This window comes from Vidua macroura, chromosome 6, assembly GCF_024509145.1.
Source record: "Vidua macroura isolate BioBank_ID:100142 chromosome 6, ASM2450914v1, whole genome shotgun sequence".
Classification (NCBI taxonomy): domain Eukaryota; kingdom Metazoa; phylum Chordata; class Aves; order Passeriformes; family Viduidae; genus Vidua; species Vidua macroura.
The window spans coordinates 24615245-24625626 of record NC_071576.1 but is presented as its reverse complement, the minus strand read 5'-3'; the positions used below and the strand labels follow the sequence as shown (position 1 = coordinate 24625626).

General features: G+C 52.5%; 1 long non-coding RNA gene across 1 annotated transcript; it reads right to left on the bottom strand.

Moving 5' to 3' along the window:
* Positions 1–3009: 3009 nt before the first annotated feature.
* On the bottom strand, positions 3010–10332 carry LOC128809560 (uncharacterized). The gene is made up of 3 exons (XR_008437775.1): positions 10280–10332; positions 3927–4239; positions 3010–3213 (listed from the first exon to the last, which is right to left on the bottom strand). It is a non-coding gene; the product is annotated as an uncharacterized LOC128809560 (long non-coding RNA).
* Between the last annotated feature and the right edge of the window lie 50 nt (positions 10333–10382).

Sequence of the window (10382 nt, the reverse complement as noted above, 5' to 3'; positions counted from 1 at the left end):
TTTGCTACTATATTTAGCAGGAGTGGGATTTATAATACATAAATTATTTTCTTTTGATAGTTACAATTTATTAGTGGAAGGTATAGGTTAAAAACTGCAACATAGAAAGGGTACTTTATTCAAATCATATGGAAGCCCCCACCGTCATCCTAAAGCGTGTGCATACAAAGAACAAACTCTTCAAATGTGCAGAACAACTGGATGTTATTAGGTTTTTTTTTCCCCTAAGTGACATTTTATCTTATTATAAGTGGAGGGTGTTTGTATATATGTGAAAAGGGAGATAGAAACCATGTGGCTCATACCGTGATATCCAAAGACTAAGAGGCTGTTCACAGAACTCTGGATGAAGTAAGAGAGATGTAGGACAAAAATCTGCATGTTTTGACAATGAAGCTGAGATGAATTTCCCAAACTGCTGAGTGTTGCTGAGTTCATAGATATGGTAACTAATCAATGAATCTGCACCCAAGCCCCACCTCGGCCACTCCATGCTGCCCCTGCAAAGTGACTGGCAGCAGGTCTTTGCAGGTAAAGGGTCCCTAGCTTGAGTTAGGCCCTGGTTCCAGTCTCGATCCGGGAAGCCAAGAGAAATTCGGTAGATGTTGTACGGACCTGGAGGGGGAGCTTCCGGCTCGGCCTCCTGCCGAGGACACTTGTGATTTCCCTGATATAGGGTAAGCATCGACCTTTACCACGGAGAGAAGCCCTGGTCCAGAGCTGTGGAAAGTCGCCATGGAGCATGTCCAGTAGAGGTACATGGGGTCTTTCACAGCAGTTATTCTTGGACCTCTTGCCAGCAAACTGTCTCTGGAGGCGTTGGCATCACCCTTTTCTCCATCACATATGTCTCCTACAAGCATTTAGGCCACAAGAGTATAGGTCTCCTACAAGCAGCAGGAAAAGACCACGCTTCCCACAGCCCTTCTGTTTCCCTCCCCCATTGCTGAACACTTTCTGCCTTACTAGGCGCTCAGAGATGAAGTAAAATGCCCGAAGACCCACAGGGGGATATTTCAAATCTCATCCCTGGGGAGAAGGAAAATTGTCAAGAGAAACACTAGGGCACTGGTGGGGGCAGGTGGTCAGCAGCAGGGCCTGTGACATGGTCCTTGTGCCAGGGCCAAGTCGGTGACACTGGGATCTCTCGATGGAGCCTGAGCCGCGGCTAAGAGCGAGCAGCCCCTGTGGAGCGTGGAGACGCCCACAGCTGCTGAGACTGTGCTTCGGTGCTCAGCACAGTGCTGTACGCAGCAAAACTCCCTCACCTTCTTCCCTGCGGCTTCACGGCGGAAAGCAAACCCAGAGCAGTGTGTGTGGATCGGCTTCTTGCACACCGGTTGAAAGAACCCTTTTCGGGACAACACACGGACCGTAAAAGCCGTACCCGACTCTCCAGCCTGGGAATTCCCCCCATCGGGACTCAGCTGCCAGGAGCGGGGGAGCTTCTGCAGCCCAGGCTCTGGTCCTGCTGCGCCTTTTTCCTAGGCGGTAGCCGGGATTTGGGTTTGGAACAGCTGCAGGAAGGGACAAGAGGGACGTCCTAGGTTGCTGGTTGCGGGCCGCCCGTCTTCCTCATCCTCTGGGCTTCACGCGTCCCTCGGGGCTGGATGGAGGTCGTGGCAGGGAGATACCCTTGTCGGACACTTACAGCTTCAGGGACAAGGACATCAGCGCGTGCAGGAAAAGGGGTATGTGGGCAGTGTCAGAGCACGGGGGGGAAGCCGAAATGCCCCTCAGCAGCGCGACTGACGCCGCATCGTCCCTGGGTTACTCGTTATCCCTGCATTTGGCAGAAAACTCATGGAGAAGTCGCTCTGAAATGTCATTTTCTGACTCTGCCAGAATCCCGAAGGGAAAAAAATCCTCCGCGCCGAAGGGCATCTGCCCTTCCCGGAAGGCAAGTCCCGTTTAGGCAGGCAGTGGAGAGGGGCAACAATCTTCTCGCAACAGCGTTCTTCTCCAAAGGAAAAAAAAAAAAAAAAAAAAAAAGTATTTCCAGCACTGTTCTGCATTAACTATTGCGGCGCTTCAACTTTGCAAATGAACTGGGTAGAGGGTATTAGTATTTATCAATATCCTGTTCATATTACATTGCAGCTGCAGAAGAGAACAGTTTTGCAAACAAAACCTAGGCAGCGAAAACCGGCCCCCTCGCCCTGCTAGCCCGGGCGCAGCGGCTGTTCGGCGGCCGCGGGCTGTTCTGGCTCGTCCCGCCGGGCTGCCGGACCCTCCTGCCCCGGGCTGTGTCGCCGAGGGGATTCTGGCGGAGGAGCGGCGGCGCGGGCTGCTGGGGATAATTGCAATATGGCACTTCCGTGGTTTGCAGCAGCAGTGGTGGAATAACACTTTCATTTCCACGCGTGGTCTAAGCGGGTAGAGCTCGACCCCGGATCCGCCGTGTAAAAAAACTTACTGAGTTTCATCACAAAAGCTTCGAGCTGGAGAGGAAGAAACTTTCGTTTACTTTATGAAACTCTGCAACTGATAGTGAACTCCACGTCTTCGCTATTTCATGTCGCAAATAATTTGTTTTCACGCACATCAATAATGTGACACCTCTGAGGTCGACACTGAGGTCCCCCGAGGACCCACGTAAGGCAGAAGGGGATGGGACAGGGAATAAGGGCAGCTCGGCTCTCTTCTCTCGTATCATTTTGTTGTTGTTCTTTTTGTTGGAGAGTGTGTGTGTAGGGGGTTGTTCCCGTTTTATTATCTCAACGAAATAAAACTCTCAGGGCGGTAATGACCGAGTTTTCTACAGGCAGTAAAACATTAAAATGGCCACAAACCTTTCAGCATGGACCAAAAAGCTAGTTTCTCTTCTCTTCTCTTCTCTTCTCTTCTCTTCTCTTCTCTTCTCTTCTCTTCTCTTCTCTTCTCTTCTCTTCTCTTCTCTTCTCTTCTCTTCTCTTCTCTTCTCTTCTCTTCTCTTCTCTTCTCTTCTCTTCTCTTCTCTTCTCTTCTCTTCTCTTCCCTTCCCTTCTCTTCTCTTCTCTCATTTCCTACTCTATCAGGGAAAAAAAAAACCTCAAACTCCTCGTTGTTTTGTGACTATGTAATGCAGGGGAAGACATGGTTTTGAAGGAAAATGCAGCCCTTTTTCACCCAGACGGACAACTGTGTTCTGTGTTCTGCATGACACAGATGTTCCTACCTGCAGAAGAACCCCAGGTCATCTCGGAGGTCCAAAGCAGCAGGGCATCAACGAGCCTAATGCATAGGATGAAGATATCCGTGTACACATTTTTGGACAAAGAGTTTTTGTACAAGCAAAGCTGTAGGAACTGGAAACCCTTAAAGACAAAGAATCGAGGAAAAGAAAATATGCACTTCCAAGCCCAGTCAGGAAGGATCGTCACCCGTCTTAGATCCCAATAACAAATATTTACGGGATCGGGTTAACCCGAGGGAAAGGATTAGAGGACACAGATTCAAGCAAGAAAACTTCCTCCCCGGCAGAGCCATCTCCGTGCCGGTGCCCGCCGTCCCTCTCCCCAGCCCCCCGAACCCCTTCGGCCTCGTTCCGTGGGACTGCACGACCGCAGCGAAGGAGACCCTCCCTGTCAGCCAAGGTCTCCTCCATCAAAGAGACGAAGGAGGAGATAATTATTCTTCCATTGTAAGACATTCGTCATTATAAATCGTCAAGCGAAGTCGTGCCGCTAAGTGTGCAGGGGAGGTCCCCAGAGCCGCGCTTGGCTTACAGCTGCCTTTCGTAACAACACAGCCAGGAGATAAACCGGCATTGATTTAAGTCGCCGTTCAGAAGAGCTCCTAAGTTCCCCGTATCCTTAGGTGTGCTGGGCTCTGTCGGCGCAAGCGGGAGCTGGCGGCCGGCCGCCCACGCTCTACCTGGCCCCCTCCCCGGCACCGAGCGACCCCCGAAACGCTTCTTGGTGTAAAACGACAGTGCTGCCCCTCACCTTTGCTGGCTGCGTCTCCCGGGTTCCCGCGGGAAGAGCTCCGTCACTCCCACTGCCGTGGCACAGAGGAGCGAACCTCCATCGGTCCGTGGTCTCAAACGAAAGTCACGAAGAAAAACAACGCCTTTCGAAGTCAGACTTGCTGCTGTGCGTCCAGGAAGACGACAGAGCTACCAGAACTCCCAAACGCGGAATTCTAGTTACTTGAAAGCAGCTCGAAAATGCAATTATTCCTGTAGGTGGCACTGGTACTAGATGTTGCAGGAGCGGAGGCAGAAATTGAGAAAATTGCCTAGGAATTCCCAATTGGTTCCTATAATTTAAGGCAGAACAATAGAGTTATTTATTTTATTTACTCTAAATTCATATAACATGTGACAAATGAAAACTCGATCTCTTTATTAGAACAAATTATGCTTATAGAATCTAGCCCTCTGTAGCTTAACGGTCTGGTCCAAGAGAATTGTCTATTCCCCTATATGTCATTAAACAAATCCTAGTGCAAATAGAAATTAACTCAACACAGCTCATTCAAGTCAAACGCTTGCACCAGGAAAGCCCTAATGAGACACTGTCTAGTTTCCAGAAGGGTTGCTAAGTACGATTGGCGGCAAAGTTATTAAATCTGTCCAAGCAGCTAACACATCATTAAGACACCCCATCTAACCCGCCCGACCTCAATCTGAATATTCAAGAGAGGGTGAAAGGGATATGACAGTGGCACCGATGCCCTAGACCAGATGGAACTCCCCACGCCGGGGAGAGGAACTGGGACAGACCCAGGTCTCGGCAGCGGAGGAAGGCATAGAGAGGTTTTGCCGGGGAAACTTGGTCCGCGGGGACGTCCTTGACCCCCGGCCTTTCTCCCGGTTTAGCACTACTGTGCATTTATTTCACCTGTTCACCCGTCTTCAGCGTGTCCCAGTGAAGTGCACGCACATGCCTTCACTGCAGAGGGTTTGTACGGACCCGAGACGGCGGGCTCAACCCCGACAGTGTAACCGGCTCTGTCGGTCTCCTCCTTTCTCCTGAGGACGGGTCAAATGCCCGTAGTCACTCTCCCCGAGTCGTCTGAGTTTCTACAGACGCTGTCCTCCCACCAGGCCGGGGGACGGCTCCCCGCGGTGTCGTAGGGACTGAGAGCCCCGGCCGGGCCAGGGAACCAGTCAGCCGGGGAACCAACCGGCTCCGAGCGGCGGGAGAAGCTGCTCGAGAACGAGAGGGGGACTCCAGCCCAAACCCCGACACAGCTCGACACCGAGTGGACATTTCTGACCACTAAAGCTGAGCTTCCCTGCTTCTGCACGCCAGGGAGTAGAGCTTTGCGAGAGGTTGCGTCCTTATCCCAAAAGCAGGACACCTAAATGCCTTGTGTCTCGATTTCTTGCTATGTTTCATTTTCTTCAGATTTTGGGTCTGTGACAACCGAAGTGACTCCAAGACCCGATTGTATTTACCCATCATTACTTCATAAATATGCAGGAAATGTCCAGACATGGCTCGTTTGTATCTGATGAAACTTTGTTAAACAAAATTTCCTCCTGCTATATATCCATTCTCCGTCTTGTCTCTGACTTTAAAATATTTTCTTAAAATTGAAATCACACACTCTTACACAACACAGCTCTCTCTCTACCTGCCAGCTTGTGAGAGTTTCGGAGTTGTTGCATGTATTTGCGTGCATGTTTGAGTACTACGTTAATTAAATTAAGGTAAAAGTACCCTCAATCACAAGTAAATGAATGCGGGCAGTTTACGCAAACAAAAATGTATAAGCCGGTGGTTTTTAGCGAGCTAAAATAAGGTAGCAGGATGTAACAAGAAACGCAACATCGACCAACGACGGATAGTGCCAGGATAATTCTCGAAACGCCCTTTTCCCCCTAAGAGGGGAAAAGTGGGAAACAAGGCCAGCCCCTGCAGAAGGGCGGGGGCCGGGGGTCCCCAAGGCGTTAGGGAGCTGTTGGGAGGCAGCGGTCCCTACGTGCAGCGGTCCCTATCTGCAGCCGCCCGCCGGCTGGAAAGGACGTCTCCCTGTGAAAATCCCCATTCTCTTTCGCACAAGAGTTTGTCGGTGCATGTGCTCTTGTCCCAGGCTACCGGGAGGGGGTCAGCACACATGAGAACTGGGGGTCTGGTCGGGTATTTTCAGGTTCGCAGGCTCGGAGAGGGAGCGTGAGCGGCGAGGCCAGCCAGGATCGCGAGCGGCCCCACACCCTCTCCCTCTGCCTGCTAAGGCACGCTGCCCTCGCTAACCTACTGCGCTCAGCTATTTTGTGGCATAAGGAAATGCACATGGCAGCCAGTGACGCGTGGAGGCCCCTGCATCCTGCGTTTGGTTGCTCGCAGAAAACGGGAATGATCCCTGGAGATTCCGTGGGATTTTATATGCTCACGTGTAGGAATAGCTCTGTGCAAAATGAAAGCCCCGTTTCAAAGCTCCGTGGGTCTCATCCCTCTCAATTTGACACAGCACCTTTCCTCCGGTATGTGTCACCTCCGGACATAACTCGAGGCTCTCGCTGGGTTGTCGCTATCCTTCCACCTGCCTCTGCCCGCTTTTCCCTGCCGGCCCTTCAGAGGAGTCCAAAATCTCCTCCCACACCCACACCGCGTTATCCCTTCACCCCGGCTCCGGCTCCAAGATGTTCTTTGCCCACCAAACTGTCTGCATCGCTTCCGGGGAAGGATTTCGCGGCTTTGAGCCGCATGGCAGGAGCTGGGGGGCGGGGAAGACAGGGCAGCTGCGACAGCTCCGGCCGCCGCACCACGTCCGCCCCTCAGACCTTCCCCACGCCACCTCGGAAAATACGGCCACCCGACTACATACGGGTCGGGTAACTGTGTCCTTTGGGAAGGATCGGGGGACTTCTGCTTACAAAATACGTTACCGTCTGGGCATCCTTCTGCCTAACAGCGCCTCAGTAGCCCACTCCCCTCGAGGAAGGTGAGGAGGTTATCTTCCTTCCTCCCTTAAAAAAAAATCAATAAAAATCTGCAGCTTCAAAGAAGGGCTGGCGGGGGTTGTACTGCGTTGAATTTGTCTGGGTTCTTCCTACAAGTGGACAGCGGAGGCATCTGGGGGGCAGAGCGAGGCACAGAAAGGCCTCATGAAGGCAGCTCTGAGAGGAAGGAGCAGGACATGCCGAGGTGAGCACGGCGGCGCAACGGAGCCCTGCTGGAGCGGTGGAATACCGCAGCATCGGGACTCTGCTCTCAGCTGCGGGAGGTTGGGCACGGTCTGGAGGCCTGCCCGGTCCCGGAAAGCGCCGGAGAAGGCCTTCATGGGCAGAGGCAGCCAGGGACGGCCAGCCGCCGCCTCGCCGGTACCGGCTGCGCACCGAGGCTGCTGCAGCCGTACACGCGATTTGCAGCGGGCAGCTCACGCCGAGTGTGTTTTGCGGAGGAGAGAGGACGAGGGAGCAGAGTTTGAGGGAGGGAGAGGAAGGGGAGCGTCTCTGGCTCCCCTATGCCACGCAGCAGTGTCGGGAGAAGGCAGACAAGGGCAGCGACTCCCGAGAGACACCAGCTGCCGGTACCCGCGGCTCCGGCCGCGCCGTGCGTGACGGCACCGCTCAGTCACTCTCTCGGCACGGAGGGAAAGGAATGGAAGGGGAAGCCCGGCTCCTGTCTGGCACCGGCTCGAGTCTCTTACAGCTTCCCCTCGTTTTGTTTTATCAGGCCGGGGGACCCCGCGGTGAGGGCGCGGGTGCGTGCCGGGGCAGCCGCCGGCTTCTCAGGGCGAGTCCCCTGCCCTGGCACGCGTGCCCTTCCCCGGTTGGAAAAGCCTCGACCCCACGCACCCCTCCCTGCTGCCTTTCCCCTCCGATTCTACAATGATTTCCTACCTGAAAAAAATAATCTTTTTGCCAGGCAGGTCAGAAGCGATCAACAGTCTGTTGTATATTATGTTTTCATATTCCTCTCGTCTCCCCCTGCCCTCTACCGACTCACGGTAGATCTGACCTTTGGTATTTCAGCCCACACTCAGCAGTTGAATGGAAACAAGTTGAGCACGTTCACTTCTGATAAACATTATCCTTAAACCACTAGAGACCCGAGCAGAGTAAACGAGCTTTTTCGACAGGACCACATCAGGAACACACATTGAGAAAGGGAAAGAAACAAAATATCCAGGAGATCAGAGGCGGGCTCGAGGGTGGAGGGGTGGGAGAGGGAAGGAGGGGGAACAGACAGGTTGGAGGACACGGCGGAGGGGGAAGAGAAGGACCCAACTGTGAACACAATAGACACAGATGGGAAGAGCGGCTGCCCGGGCAGCGTGGGAGAGCAGCGCAGGGTCACGCCCGAGCATCCCAGCAACCCTGAGGGAGCTTTAGAGGCGCCGAGCGGGTTCAGGACGGCGGGGTCGAGCTTACACCACCCGTGCGCTCGGACATGGTCCTCGGCCACACGCCACTGGACCGGACTAAAGCAATGGGAGTCTCGCGTGTTCAGGGTGGCCGGGGCGGCGAGCAGCCCAGGCCCCGTCGGGCTGTGAAGACACACTGTAGGGCGAGCAGCCTTGTCGGGGAAACTCCGCTTCCACAAGAAATACCCTGTTAAAGCGGATTGGACGTTTTACGGATTCTCACCCCCTTTCGTTGTTTAATTACATAAATAACTTAATTAAGGCTAGATCCAGGTCCCACTAGTTCAATGCCTTCTGCCTTAAAAATAGTTAAAGGAGGTCAGTTCACAACACAGAAAGGGGTTTTGGCTTCAGCAAATGCCTGCTAGTACTGCTGCCTGCTCAAAATGCCAGCGCTTTTGGACAGTGGCATTTGCATGGGTGTGAGGAGCGCTCCCCGTATCAGAGATAATTCTATCTAGGTTGAGGAAGCACCACAATTTACAGGTGCGATATTCTGAAAGGGCAACTCGTATTTTTGAAGTAACCATAAAACTGCCATAGAAAAGTTCCTGTTGTGGTGGTTTGGTTTTGTTGTGTTTTTTTTTTTTTTTTTTTGGTTTGGTTTTGTTGATGGTTTTTTGGTTGTGTATTTTTTTGTTGTCGTTGTTGTTTTTGTTTTTTTTTTTTTAATCCCTATGGAGAAAACAAGTATCCGCCGATATTTCGATCAAATGGAAGAACCTGCAAAAGAGCCATGATTACCTTCTTTTCACCACGAAACGTTTACAACATGCCGCTAAGTTCTGGGAGATCTCCTGCAACATCTTATTTCTTCACAGTTAGGAATGTTCATTGCGATATGTGCAGGCACTGAAATCTCGCTCAAACTTTTTCCTAAAAATATCTTACATTTCAATTAAAATAATAGAGACAATGTTTATACACACCAGCGACATAATTTTGTGGTTTACTTGGCGATATTTCGTGCACTAGGATCACCGCCTTATTTCTTTTCGTGTTTTATTTAATTTACAGAGTCTGTACCTTTGAGAAAAAAAAAACAAAACAAAACAATAAACGACAAAGAATAACTTCAGGAGAATAATACAGAAAAAAAAAAAACAAACCAAACAAAAACCCAAGACAAATCCTTAGCTGGAGCTAAGCCCATGATCTCTGTGTGCAACATGATGTAACGTGGGGCATAAGACGCACACACACAAGATCAGCTCAGGATCTGTACACCGCCAAACCAAACATTTCTTCAACATACACGCCGTGACCCACACATCCTTTAATTCCTATCCGCTTTGTCTGTTTTTCTTTTGATTGCTAATATGTATCAGTGACTTTTATAAAGCTGAAGTCAGCTGCGAGGCACTGACATTTTATGATTAAGCGTGGCGCAATATTAGAGTGGGGATGAAAACAAAACCGGGGCCGGTCGGTCTATGTTGGGCAGCGAGCGCCAGCATCCCGGTGCCGGTCTGCGGTGGCCGGAGAACACAGCATCCCAGTGCCAGGCGCTACAAGCCCCGTCCCGTCTCCTCCCAAGGCAAGGGAAATTGCAGCTCGTTTCCCGACCGGCTGGTGATTTTCACCAAAAATGACGCAACTCTCATCGCTCACGGTCTTCTCGTACACCGCCCGCGAAACATTCGTTAGCGAAAAGGTGATTTATTATAACGAAGCGATCAAACCCACGGAATTTCTCTCGCACTCTGCAAACTCAACGCGGGCAAACCGTGTGTGTGTCAAGACATGGCTCTGCTTCATTCGGGGAAAGGGGAAACCGCTCTGCCAGGCTCGAAACCCCCTCTCCGGCTGCTTAGTTCGGGAAAAGGGCCAGAAAGGGCGGTGCTGCCTTGCCCGCCGACCGTGCCCCGGCCCCGCGGAGCTGCCTGCCAAGGCCCCGGCCCCCGCCGGCCGAGCAGTGCCCTGCCACGGCGCTTCCCGCTCAGCACGGCCCCGAGCCGCCGGCGCTTCCCGCGCAACTCACCGCCGCAGGTGCGGAGCCGCCGTCCCAGCGCGGCGGGCCCAGGTGCCGAGCGCGCTGCGCGGGAGCGGAAGGGCCGCCGCCGCCGCGCTGTCCGTCATCTCCC